The 13,468-nt window shown below is 39.3% G+C and overlaps 1 protein-coding gene across 1 annotated transcript in view; it reads left to right on the plus strand.

Annotated features, from left to right (window-relative positions):
• gnb1a (guanine nucleotide binding protein (G protein), beta polypeptide 1a) overlaps positions 1–13,468 on the plus strand; it is a 35,526-nt gene continuing 22,058 nt past the window's right edge. Inside the window, exon 1 of the mRNA XM_029435101.1 lies at positions 1–402. The gene's annotated coding sequence lies outside the window, so the exon portion shown is untranslated. The remainder of the gene's footprint in view (positions 403–13,468) is intronic.

Genomic DNA, 13,468 nt, shown 5'->3' on the forward strand with positions numbered 1-13,468 from the left:
GGGTTTCCCAGACCTGAGTGCAGGGTTACCGCGCCCATCTCTGCTGTTTGATGGCCGGAGGAAGAAGCGACTGAGATCCTGGCGTGAAGGAAGAAAAAAGAGGGACGACGACGGTGGGAAAGACAAGAAGGGATTTTTGCTTTGAGTTGGAATTTGCGTTGAAACGGAAGAACGCTCAAACGGGACCCTTGACACGTCTATCTGGGTGAACACCGCCTTGTCTCTGCGCCTCTGTGCCGGTGTGTCTCCCCCCTCGGCGGGTCAAAAACTGGGTTCGGGGAGTGCCGCTCCTCGGTAGCTAAACTAGCTAAATCTTAGCGCCTGGGCGGAGAGAGGAGAGACAAGATTTTGCTGTTTCCAGTCAATGTGATTTAAACAACGGATACCCTCGACTGAAAGCGGGTAAGGATATGTATTGAAATTTGTAATTGCGCTTTAGGAAATGCATTAAGTATCTGTGCAGTTGGCTAGCCTGTCGAGCAGGGAAGATGAACGAAAGGGGTTAAACTGGGTTGAGTGGCTCCTCCGTTAGAGTTAGCTGCCGTTAGCCTGCTGCTAGCTAGTCGTTGCTGCCAGGTGAGTGGGTGGGGGTCACTGTTGGAGAAACTTAACGCACTGCGTTAACCCCATATATCAATTCACCGGAACAATATTTAGCTGGTTTTATATTTGATTTTTACATTAGGCAAGGTGGTGGTTAATGCTCAGTACTAATGTTAATTAGAAGGTTGGTTGGTGACAGCTCGGTAGGTTAGCCAGCACCCCTCTCCTACGTCCGGGTATCTTTCTCCCTCTCTTAAGAAATGAGATGTCCGTGTTAAACTGTATTTGTAGCCCATTTACCCGAGCAATATTTCAATTTGGGGTTCACTCAATACATAACGTTGAGCCCAATTATCATCAACATATTGGCCCTGTATGTCGGCCCACATTTCACATCTTTACTCCATAGATAGCTACTGATTACCTGGTAAGCTAATTGGTCGCACATTTGCTACTCTGTTTATTGTTGACTAAGCCCTAGGCGAGCTGTTTTAAGATGATTGTTACATAGTTGCAACTTCTTATACTTGCATAACTCTAAACCTGCGTGAACATAGTTTGGATTTACTTCCTCCCATGTTGAAAATGTGTAGCATCATGCAAATGACAACGAAGGGAGTCTAAAAATGGCTACTTCACCAACAGAATCACCACCACCCCCACTATTCCGTAGCCAGTCCATACAAGTTAGCCAGCAGTGGCCACAGCCTACGTTTGCAGCCTGGTATGGCTGATCTGGGTGTGTATATTCTGAACATGGCAGCTAGATCAATTTGCCTGTGTGCTTGGTGAAAACGGTGTTGTTGTGGAGTGCCGCTTTTATGTAAAACTCGTGCACTGAAGCGTTAATATTTGCCTTGCTACAATTATTTACGTAATTCCGATTGTTCCACTTGTGGACACTCGTTTGTTAAGCTATGTTTAAACGGGCTTGTTGAACGAACAGTTTAATTCAGTGAAACCAAACCATCATGGATTATGGCTACTGTATGTCCCAGCTATATGTTAACATTCCCACGTTTAGTCTGCAGAGTCAGCCATCCAGGCATCCACTGATGGGGCTGAAAAAGAAGAAGAAGATAAATCGTTTGCACGATTCTTCCCTATATTGCTCAGTGCTTAAACGGTAACACAGATTTAAGATCGCATTGGAAAAAATGACAATAAGCGCCGCTGTGGACCTGATAAGAGCAATAGCCATTTTAGTTTCACGAGTGTTAAACCAGCGCAGGTTGGCAAACACACAGTTCGAACTTAAGTTGAACTTCTTCTTTTAATGATGTGAAAACGAGATCGTCTAATTGGATTTTGACAATCTGTTTATCTCGATCACGGGTCTGTTGCAGGGCAAGTTGTTAGCAGCTACAGTAACCATGCCCCACCGGGCCGCCCCATAGTATTTCAAGCTGTAGCCCGTAGCATCAAATTATAGTAAGCGCACCAGAATAAAGTGTTTAGGTAGAAGAGTCCGGAGATTTTTATTTAGTGGTAAATATTTCGAAAGAGGGTTTAGCAACGAGTCAGACGTGCTGTCGCAGGAAGCCGAGCTGAGCGCCTCCTGTAGCACCGAGGCGAGATCTTTGTAGCCTCTAGCTTTGACGAAGTTATTGACCAGCGGTGTTAAGATATGGCATCTGAAGGATCTATTACGGAAGATGGCATATTTCCATTAGTTTACAGGAAATTTCAGTGTTTCTTAAAAGAGCTATTTGTATTTACTGGTCCACAAAGATGAATTCATTTTGCCAGTGTGCCCCCTCCCTCCGCCTCCTCGAATGAATGGGTTCCTGTATTCAGGGCCCAAGCAGCTGCAATGAACAAGATGGCGTTCAAAGCCTTTTTCATCTCCGCTTTTTCTCAGACTGAGAGAGACAGATGCCGACCATCGGATGGGTTCGGGCTTTGCAGAATAGATTTCTTTGATTTCCGCATCGTAAAAAATTATAGGTTGTATTTCATTTTAAACGTTAAAAAACCGATGAGATTCCTGGTCAGATGAATCTGATATGTGCACCTCAGATACATGGTGGGGAAGGGGTGTTGCACATCTTGACTGAACCTGAATATACCAGGAAACATGGCAACTATTATACATATTTGTGTGATTTATAAGAAATAAACATTTAATTTACATTTTGATATTAAACTTAACGTATTTTTTCAAACATCTGTAACCACACCTCAGGGTAATTTCACATATGTTTCTCAATCCTGACTAGTAATCACAGTGCAAATGAATAGATAGATTAAAAAAGATCTTTAAATGAAAAATCCAGACATAAAGGTTTTGTACAGCTTCAAGCGCAGTGATTTGTCCCAATTTGTTTTATTTTGTTAAAACACTCGACACTCAAAAGCATGCATGTGGCAATTATTCAACTTTGTTAAAAATAAAGCCACATTTCTTTTTGTTTATAAGTATATATATTTTTTGACTCTGTAGTTTATCATTTTGGATGGGTTGAAAATTTGCTAATTTTCAATGCCACTATTATATAATTTATATGCCACTGCACCTAATTATATTTTACATTTAATTGTCAAGACAAAACCCAACCCGCTTTTAGATTTCTTTCTGTCCTGGTAATTGCTCACAGGGCGGTGCCACCCCACCTGAGACAGCTCTGTAAGTGTAAGTGATGACGCTCTGCTTCACTGGAATATTTGTATCTGATAATTTCTTTGTGAATGAACTGGTCCAGCACTGTTTTCGCCTTATAATTAACTGCAGATAAAATATGAGGCATATACATAGCACTGGACATAGCATGTTCATCAATAATTTATTTAGTTTAAGAACAACCTGTATCTAACTAGGCATTAAAACATTTTTCCATTTAATGTTAATCCGTTTATGTGACCCACACTGACACCCAGAATGTATTGGATATTCTGTTTAGTGACCCTGGTAGAAAGTGTTGGCATAATCTGCGGGCATTTCTCAAAAATTGTATTGATGTCTACATGATGATGCAAGTGGTGTAGGACAAGCCTATCTGAAATCCTTCATGGCAGTAATGTGTGTCTGAAATACATTTGTCCCTGGGTTTGTACACATCAGAGCTTGTCAGTAGGATGAGTGTCAACACAAGATAATGACCATGTGTTTAAAACCTGAGTCATTAGCCTTTTGCGCTGAGGGGGGGTCTTTGTTTTTAATAAAAAAGGATTTTCATCCCGCTGATGTGTATTTTTTTTCTGTTTTTAATCTGAGAGTGCAGGATATGAATGGGATTAAAATCTTAGTCTTTGGATTTCACTCTTTGGGATTATGTGGCTTTGGTCAGTGATAGTGCTGATTTTTCTTCACTTCTGATATGATCCTGCTTTTGTCCACTAGGCATTATTGTTATTATTATTATTATTATTATTATACTATAATGACAGATGTGTGTGTATCTGAGTTTCGATTATCTCTCCATCCCTTCGATCAATCTACTTATGCGTGAAGTTATTTGGATCAGCCGTTCTGTACAAAACCCGCGAAAACCTGTTCCACCCGGTCGGACTTTGATTAGCGTCTGCGCTAAGCTGTATAAAAGTGCATCAAAATCACTACAACAGCACGGCCACGTCTGCTAACTGCCACTATGCGACGTTTCTGTATCTTTTCTTTCACAAAATAGGGCGTGTTTGTGTGGGTTAAGCACGTTTATCCGTACCGTTAGGGTACAAGTGGCCTAAAAGGTGCACCACCCTTTAAATTAAGTCGTCTCTATGTACTGCATGTCAGCCAGTCTCAACTTTGACTTTCTTCCGATGCAGTCATCGTACCTGGGGCGTACACATTTGGGGCTTTGACTTTATTGAGGCCATAACATTTTCATTGTTGCTTTTGCACTCATGATGAAAAGAGCAATGCTACGTGATAGACTGTAGCATTGCTACCGTGAACGAGTGCATAGACTTACTTTGAAACCCAAGAAGCAGCAGCACAAGCTCATTCTGAACTGGTGCTGCACTAGTCTTTTAACCTCTTTCTTTACATTTTAACAGAGGTTGTATCTTGCCCTGTGTTTACAGTCCACCGTGCTGGATGTGGTACCCAATGCCATACATCGTTAGAAAGCTTAGAATCTCGTCTATTTAGTATCAAAACGGTATTGAGATCACAATCAGCAACAGCAGATACAAACAGCTCTTCAAACTAGCAATCAAAATTATAACGTTGAGCCAACTCTCCTATGAAGCCTCATCATAATCCTGTAATCAGTAATAATCAAACAAAAACACTCCTGTGTCATTGCCAAAGGTCCAATAGATCCATTCCAGTGAAAATATATTGATCGCCACATCGATAAAAGCCCATAAACAGCTGTTTCAATCTTTGAAATCAGCTGATCGATGTGTGTTATTTCTCCGTTTATACTCTGTAAAAACTGCTGTGCATTCGGCGCTGATACCATGATTCCAAAATGGCTACCGCACTCTAAGCTATCGATTGACACCTCATTTGAGCCAATACGAGCTTCCATGCCTTATCTACAGCCTTCAATAGCCAATGAATGTCAACTTGATAAGGAAGTGCCAGCCCCTCTTTTGTTTACAGACCGAGCCAATAGCAATGGAATCTCCCGATGACTGACGTATCTCGTAGCCAATGAAATTCTGAACAAGACGATATGCTACTTCAATGTTGTTGTTTTTTGTTTACAAATGTCTTATCTTTTCAAAATTGTATTTATTCTATTCATGTTCAGAAAAAAATACAAACATATTACAAGAAATGTGTTTATACTTCACTTACTCTGTGTCATTACTACTGAAAGGGAATATGGGTATATAATAGTTATTTATGAGCAATACAAATAATTTTTTATCAATAAATTGATGCTATGTTCCTATTGTGTTTTCCAGCTCATACCTACCAGCTATAATTATCCTCAGGCATTTTATTCTACAAATATATTCAGGCGGAGTTTATTTTTCTTCAAATTCAGTATATTCAGACTACTATTACTCAGTGCCAGAAGCACTTGGAGTGATTCTGACTGTTTTGTAAGAACAATAAGAGTTCTCTTTTGTATGAGACCCAAACTAAAATGCATATGGTGCAAATGGTTGAAGAGCAGCTTTTAATTTACTTTGGGTATGTTGTTTTTAGGTATTTCCGGGTACATTTTAAGAGGTTATGGGCAAAGAATCAACAAGCATGTGCAAAAAATATCTACAGGCACTTCCATGTCTATGCTACTGAAGCTACATTGATAGGTTTAAGAACCTGTCACATACAAATACAAGTGTTAAAGTACATGCATACCCAACTTTTTGATACAGTGTAGTATACTCTATACACATAGTTGGTGGTAGCTGCCCGAATATATATATATATATATATATATATATATATATATATATATATATATATATATATATATATATATATAATATAAATAAAAAAAAATAACTCAACCCATTTACCAGTGGAGTTCTATCTGTGATCCAGTTTGCTCATAATCTCCAACTGGTGCAAAATAGCACACATTTATGTTAACATCTGTGCTTGGTAATTTATATAGTATGGCAACATTGGTGTTTCATGTCAAGACTCAAATCAACAGGGCTGCACTGAGTTCACATTAACCCAAGCAACTTGTAGAACCAAAGAAGTTGCTATCTGGCCTCGACTGTACCAAAATGTAGCTTGTCCAAAGATGGGCACTAAATTTAAAATTTGTCAGTGTGAAATATTTACACCCAGGGCACTCGTATCTTGGGTCACATTCAATAGTTAAACTGCCTTACTTTTGACCGTGCGTATCGGCACCATGTCATGCCATTTATAGAAATGTGTCTATTGACGTTAGAAAAAGCAGACATTTACATTTTGATTGGTTCCTGAGTGCCCCGCTGTTTTTTTGAGAAAATGTCCCAACACCGCTGACGTCTTGTTGCCTAGTTATCCACAACAGCTCTTTACGTTTAGGTAGTCATTTTAGGTGCTGACACTTGAAGTTCTCTCAGAGGAAGCACTCATCTTTCTATCCAACTTTATTTTTTAAAGATTTTCTTTTTTTTTGGTAATCGAACCAGCGACCAGCTGTTCAGGGCATTTGTGCCCATGTGGTATGCGCCTTAAGCAGTTGGCTATTGAGTCGCCTTTCTATCCAACTTTTATTACCAAAACAACAACGTGACGTGTTAAGCTAACTCAATGCTCTGCCTATTTAGGGAAAGTCCGTTCCTGAAAGACTGTAGTATATTTGGTTAGAAATAACTTATTCTGTGGGATGTGACCAGGTTGTAAGTATATTGTCCAGCAATTTCACTTATTTTCTTACTGCAATCCGTGGTTATATTGTTTTGTATCGCCCAACCTGTGCCAATGTGCTCTCATAAAAAAGTCTTTTGTCATCTTACTTTCTTGTTTTTCTATTGCTGCTGATGTACGCAGTCATGTCAATCAGCACACATTGGCCCTTTTGAGAGGCCTAATAAACAACATGTTCTTAAGGGGAAACATTGCAGGCCTCTGGTGGCATGTCATCCAACCAGGGATGTCACAAGAACAGATACTTCGGTACCAAGTTGATGCCAAATTCGTAAATCTACCGTAGGTACCGTATTGCCCGCTTGTGCCCGGTAGTGGCATAAGGGCTCGAGACTAACGACATCCTGTGGACGATAGAACATGTGTTTGAGACTCAGTATAGTCACTATTGATTCATTTTCCCCCCTTTTAACTTTTAACATTAGCTGTCAGCTACCAGTGAACAGAGGTTCTATAGAGTTGCATTATGGTGCATTCATGCTCTACTCAGTAAAAATAAGTATAAGGTGTAGGTAAATTATAACAGTATTATGAAATATTTAATGTAGTGATCTAAAATTTAGATTTTTGCGAGAAACTTTAATAAATATAGTTATTTGAAGGAGATGTTTTAACAGCAATATGAATTAAAGAGGGAATTATGACCTGTAACTTCGTAACAAAAACCAGTATGCAAACTGTAATAATGTGTATACTATGTTGAAGTAAATGGGATCTATTGTTTAGTTTTTTACCTTGGTATCGAGAATCGTGGAATTTCACTGGTATTGGTATCGACAACTAAATTTCTGGTGTCGTTACATCCCACTGTAGGTTAAGAGCCTAAACACTCTTTTCTGTCAAACATCTATTTTCCTGGTTTCCTTATTCCTTTATTGTATTGCAAGAGTAAGGGGGAAAAACACCCAGGACAGCATGTCTGCTTATACAGGTCTTTGCTTAGCCATTGTTCTGTGCTCTTGAAGGCGTAGCTCGCTTTATCCACAATGGTGTCTTCATCAACTAGCTTATTCTTGTATCTTAATTTAAATGGACCATTAGTGGTGGCCTCTGCATTATGGCTCCCATTACTTTACTTTTAGGTTGAGTGTATTGTGGTTGAGCAATCTAAATCCTTTTCCCTCTTCAATCACTAAACTTCCTACAAAACACAACTGAAACAGTTTCATCTGGGTGTGTTGCACATCCATAGGCAAATGTGGGGCTAAAGATTGTGTAATTGTTGCTAAGTAGCCTTTTTAAAAGTACCCTTTTAGGCAGAAGTCGTCAAAGTAGTTTGACCTGTATACAGTTGTGCTGATATTGTATCAACATTGTGATAAAAGTCTAGATATCGTCTTAGATTTTCATATCTTAATACGGCATACATGTTTTCTTTTCCTTGTTTGAAAGGCTGACAGTACAGTGCTCGCTCAGCCAACCATGCACACAACGCATCTCTGCTTGACTGACACACACACACAGAGTTTTCACCAGATGCAGGCCCATGTGTTATTTTTAACCCTAAATGCCAGTTGAAGGTTTAGGGCTCCACTAAACCTTTTTCAAAAAAATTGGTGTATTTGAAGTTGTTGAATATTGCACAGGGTGCAAATGCCAGTAAACTAACATGGTGATAGATTATACAGGAGAAAGAAGATTATTTCCTATCACAGGAACGATGGTGCCTTTTTTAAAGCAACTTTAGGACTTTACCTGCATCTCAAATGTAGACCTAAATATTATATCTGAGCCACATTCATTCACATATTAAGCAAGTACTTGGTGACAGTATCAACACTAGGATTAGGAGACATTACTTTACTTACAACTTTAAGAAAAATGATGGATCAACTTTGTGTCCAATCTGAAAAGAGTGAGATAAAGAAACTGAGCGAGGTAGCTCATTTTGTAACAAAAGTCCGACACAATTGGTGTATTTCATATATATATATATATATATATATATATATATATATATATCCTTCTCTAATATCGATTTTTATATTGCTGTGAAAACATCCCCTTCAAACAACTGTATTTATTAAAGTTTCTTTCCAAAACCTACATTTTACAGGATTACATCACCTTCGCCCAATACAAATTTCTACTGAATAGAGCTTGAGCGCAAATTAATGTAACTCAATGACACCCTAAAGCTGCTTTCACATGATCAGCAGTAAAACCGATCTGCACTGCCTATGCCGTTGTTTTCCTATGGATAGAGCTTTGAGCTCGAAATTGCCGCCGAGCACTGCGTTCAAAGTTCAAATTATTTCAACTTTGACCTCGATTGCTGCTGAACTCTTAAAGCGCAACCAATGAGATAACAACTGCATGAAGCGGCACAGGCAAGCAGGTGAGGTAACCATCGATACAAAACCATGATGGGAAGAGTTCTGTTGCACTCACTGCCAGGTAGGACACTGAGCCTTGCTGTGATGGTATCGTTTTAGTTTTGTTTCTATGGTTCCCCTCCCCTGCTTGCCTGTGCTGCTTCATTCAGCTATTTGTCACTTTGGGAGCAGACTCTGAGGATGGATTTCTTCCCAACTCGTCTGGGATGGATTTATGCACAAATCTGAAACTAATCACAGATCATTGCAAGTTGAGAATATAGCAAGTTTATTTCTTTTTTGGGATCACAGACCTGTGAGAACAGGGCAATTTTGATTTTGAATGTACAGTAGTATTTCGCAAGCCTTACTGTGGACACTAACCTGTTGTTGAGCAAACCCCACCATTACTACCACTACCCTGAAATGGCTGACACCAGTGGTGTGTCTCAATTTGTATACTTCTATTAGTACACTGCCATGTAGTAAACTGTACACTATGTACTTGGGTAGTGCGTTCATTTTTATAGGGTAGTATTGCCTCAAATCGGAGATAGCTGTTGTGCACTCGCCGGAAATAAAGATCTTTGCCGTTAGCTTACTAACTAGCTAGCATAGTTATCGTTTGCGGTACCAAATCATTACTGACTGCTAAATTAACCCAATTAATGGCTTTAATCCAACAGTATGATGGTACTTCGTGAAACCACATGTATAAATTATATTTGTATAGTACAGTGTTCACCGGAGTAATCTGCTACGTAGCCAAGATGGCAACCGTTTAGTATGAGAACTGTCCAGCGGTCCACTCTCAAGCTTTTGACCGTTTTGAGTGCGCCATCCGGGTCCTCATAATGCACTGCATTTTGCCTTACGTCTCAGTGTGAATGCAATTATGTACTCAAAATAGCAAGTGTAAGTACAGAAGTACGCAGGTTAAGACACGGCACAAGAGACAAACAATCACATCTCCTAAATTAATTATTCTTTCCACAGACCACGTGGCCAGCCACATCTTCCCATATATTACCCATCAAATATAGGCTAGTACATAACATAAAGTGTTTCCCCTACCATTCATTGTCTTGATTTTTTTCTTTTTTCCTTCACACAAGTTGCCATGTAGTAGCCTTATTGGTTGTAATGTGAGGTAAGACATAACTGTCTCTCTAAATATAACAAATGGCTATTTGTTTATTGATATTATTAAACACAAATATGTGTTTTAGTGTATACCAAAAAAGGCTTGGCTTTTCCTCAAGGATTTGCTCATCTTTCATTTCAAAAAGCTGACAAAATACTGTCATAAATAAAATACAGTGTGAATGTCTGGTAATCATGCAACCAGAGTTCTTCCTCATCTTGGGTTGGTTGGGATGCCTCCTCTCCCCCTGCTCTTACAACTTCACTCCTGAATGGCTACCGCGTTAGAAACGTTATTGCCCAATCTCTACCAATAGACACATTTCTACCACCGCACAGTATATACCGTCATATCGCCCAACTAGCCACTATGATTGATATGGACCGTACCTGTTCAAGTTGCAACAGTTTGGTACCATCTCATAGCAAGACCTGCCAAAAGATGTATTTTCAAACATTTGAATTAGGTCCCACTTGAACCTGTTTATACAATACTTTTGTACAGCTTGTTTGTCTATTTGGGTTTGATTCATTTTTTTATCTCCAGGCTATCCCACGGGTCAACATTACTTCTATCTAAAGTTTGGTATACATAGCTAGTCACCACTTTCCAATAGGCCTTGGCCACTGTTTTGAATTGTCAAAGTAAGTGGCACCAGGGCAGCTTGGTGACCCACACACAAGCCTGTCACCACTCAAACACTGTGTAACCCTGCCGAAAGCCCATCACAAACCCTAACAGTGCTTTGCATGTGCACCTCAACGTCTCCCACCCTGCTTTGAGTAGAGTCTGTCTATTTACATTCTAGCACTTACATTTGACTGCCACAGGGAAAATGTGACCAAATCTGAATCCCGAGATGACTTGAAAAGACAAGGCAAGTGTTAGTGAGTTTTCTTCCGCTTTAAAGCAAGAAAGGCCATAGTCACTTGAGGAAAAGAGTGGGCTGGCTGTCATGTGACTCTTCACACACACACTTGTTCCTCTCTTGGAAGCTTGGAGAAAAAGCACAGGGGGAGGGGGGTGATTATTAATGCAATCAAAGGAGTGTATTTTATGTTTTAAATAAAGTCATGCTTTTAGCTTCGGGCTAGCCTGACCTTCTATTCTTTTTTTTTATTTTTATTTTTTTCATTTCCCTTTTTTTATTTAACTCATTCATTTATCTGTATGAAAAGCTTGTTATGCAGCTGTCCCAAGCACAAAACATACATTTGTTAATTTATGTTACTGCTTTTGTTTTCTTCTTGTTTTCAACATGCAGTTCTTAATTTCTTTTAAAGTTTTTCTTTTTTTCTTTTTTGCATGTTCAGAAACTCGGCCAACATTGATGCTAGCCTGTCAGTTTGGCTTCAGCCATGTAGCTCAGAGTTGCTTTTTCAGAGGATTGTATTAGAGAAGCTTTTAGGGAATTATATTGTCAGATATTTGTTGTTTTCATTTAGCTAGTCCTGCCTGTTGTGAGTCACTTATTCTACAATAGCCAATGCCTGCTATTTCTACTAACAATGCACCCTGTCTACTAAGAGTTCACTGCATCATGGAATGTTTCACTCATCAATCAATTAAACTCCACTGTCCGTTCCATTGATGTTATGTCCCCAATCATCAGACATTACCCAGGCAGCCACATTGAGGGAGCACACGCATAATAGGGTCCCCAGTTAACGGGACATTTCCTACCAATCTAGCTTGAATAATGTTTGCAGGAAGGCCCAACTCTATTTCAAGTCATAGTGGAACAGCTCTTCTGAATATCGAGATATCTACTACAAGTGTGTTTTAACATTCAATCACATGGGGTTTAATTCAAGCAGTTTATTTTACAAAATTCAGATTTATATTGCCAAAAGAGTGAATAATTTGTATTGATTAATTGCATAAATGATCAAATACAAAACTATAACAATCAAATGGGGATGTCCGTAGCTGATGAGCGGGATCGGGTCAAAGTTTGCATTAGAAAGGGACTCTTTACAATAATGTCTGCTGACACTCAATGTTGTAAGCTAGTGAATTTCAGAGTGGCAGCAGCTTTAATTACCATGTGTCGGTGTGCGTTAGCAAACAATGTGGCAGGAGCTTCATTGGGTTAAAAACAAAACTTGGTCAGTTTTCCTCTAAATAGAGGTTTGATACCCTGCCCTAGTTTAAGCTGGGGCTAAAAAGCAACAACTCTGCATAAAACACAATAGTTTTTACGGTATACAACAAAGCACTTTGTTGGCAATTTAGTTAACAAAGATATGAGGAAGGCAATAGGAAATTATAAGCAGTACCGCTATCTATTAAAAAGTATTTTGGCACCTCAGCCTTTTCCGAGCTGTGGAATCTAAACAGTACTTGTACCTTTTTGTGATGAACCAATTAGGCCATAGAAACTAGGGATGCACCGATTTATCAGCCTAACATTGATATCGTCCATGCTGACGGCCATCGTCGCATCGACAGAGATCGGCCCAGAATTCCACAATTGGTGCATCCGTAATAGAAGCACTTAAATACATAAAACCCTGATTCATCCATCCATTTCCACAGTAGGTGGTGTACACACGTATATAGAACCATTTATACTTGCATACTCACAGTTGGAGTCACCAGTACATCTAACCTTGAGTTTATAAACATTCCATAAAGGGAAACAAAGGATTTAACATTGCATTGATTAGCATATTTCAGTAACAGAAGCAATGTTACTGTGCATTGTGTAATTGACAGTACGTCGATTTTCTTTCCTTTAGGTAGGTTGACTGTTGGTCAGGAAATGCAAGGGGTTTCACCATACACTCATTGCCCCTGGCTCTAAGTCCGCTGATGTTGAAAGGTTTTTGTGTCATACATACAGCTCTGTGTCCTGTAAAATGTTTTTTTTTTCTAAAGCCAGCCCTTCACCCCTCCTGATCCATAAGGCTTCAATGGACTGAAATTATATCGCATAAATTGAAAGAATATAAAGCAAACTGAATGTCAGCCTGTTAATGCATTTTTTATTCTTCTGGGCCCACATTTGTCCTGTATGGATGTTTTAGTGGCCACGTGTTGGCTTTCCACAAATGGCTAAATAAAGAAACTGTCTTTTTGGTACAATTCCACTCAGTTTACACCAGAATGGCAGGAAACTATTCTGTGAAAAGGTTAAGAAAGCCTTTTCATGTTAGAAGATTGCTGAACTGTACTGTTTTATTTTTCCGTCAA

Source organism: Cottoperca gobio, chromosome 7 (genome assembly GCF_900634415.1).
Source record: "Cottoperca gobio chromosome 7, fCotGob3.1, whole genome shotgun sequence".
Taxonomy (NCBI): Eukaryota; Metazoa; Chordata; class Actinopteri; order Perciformes; family Bovichtidae; genus Cottoperca; species Cottoperca gobio.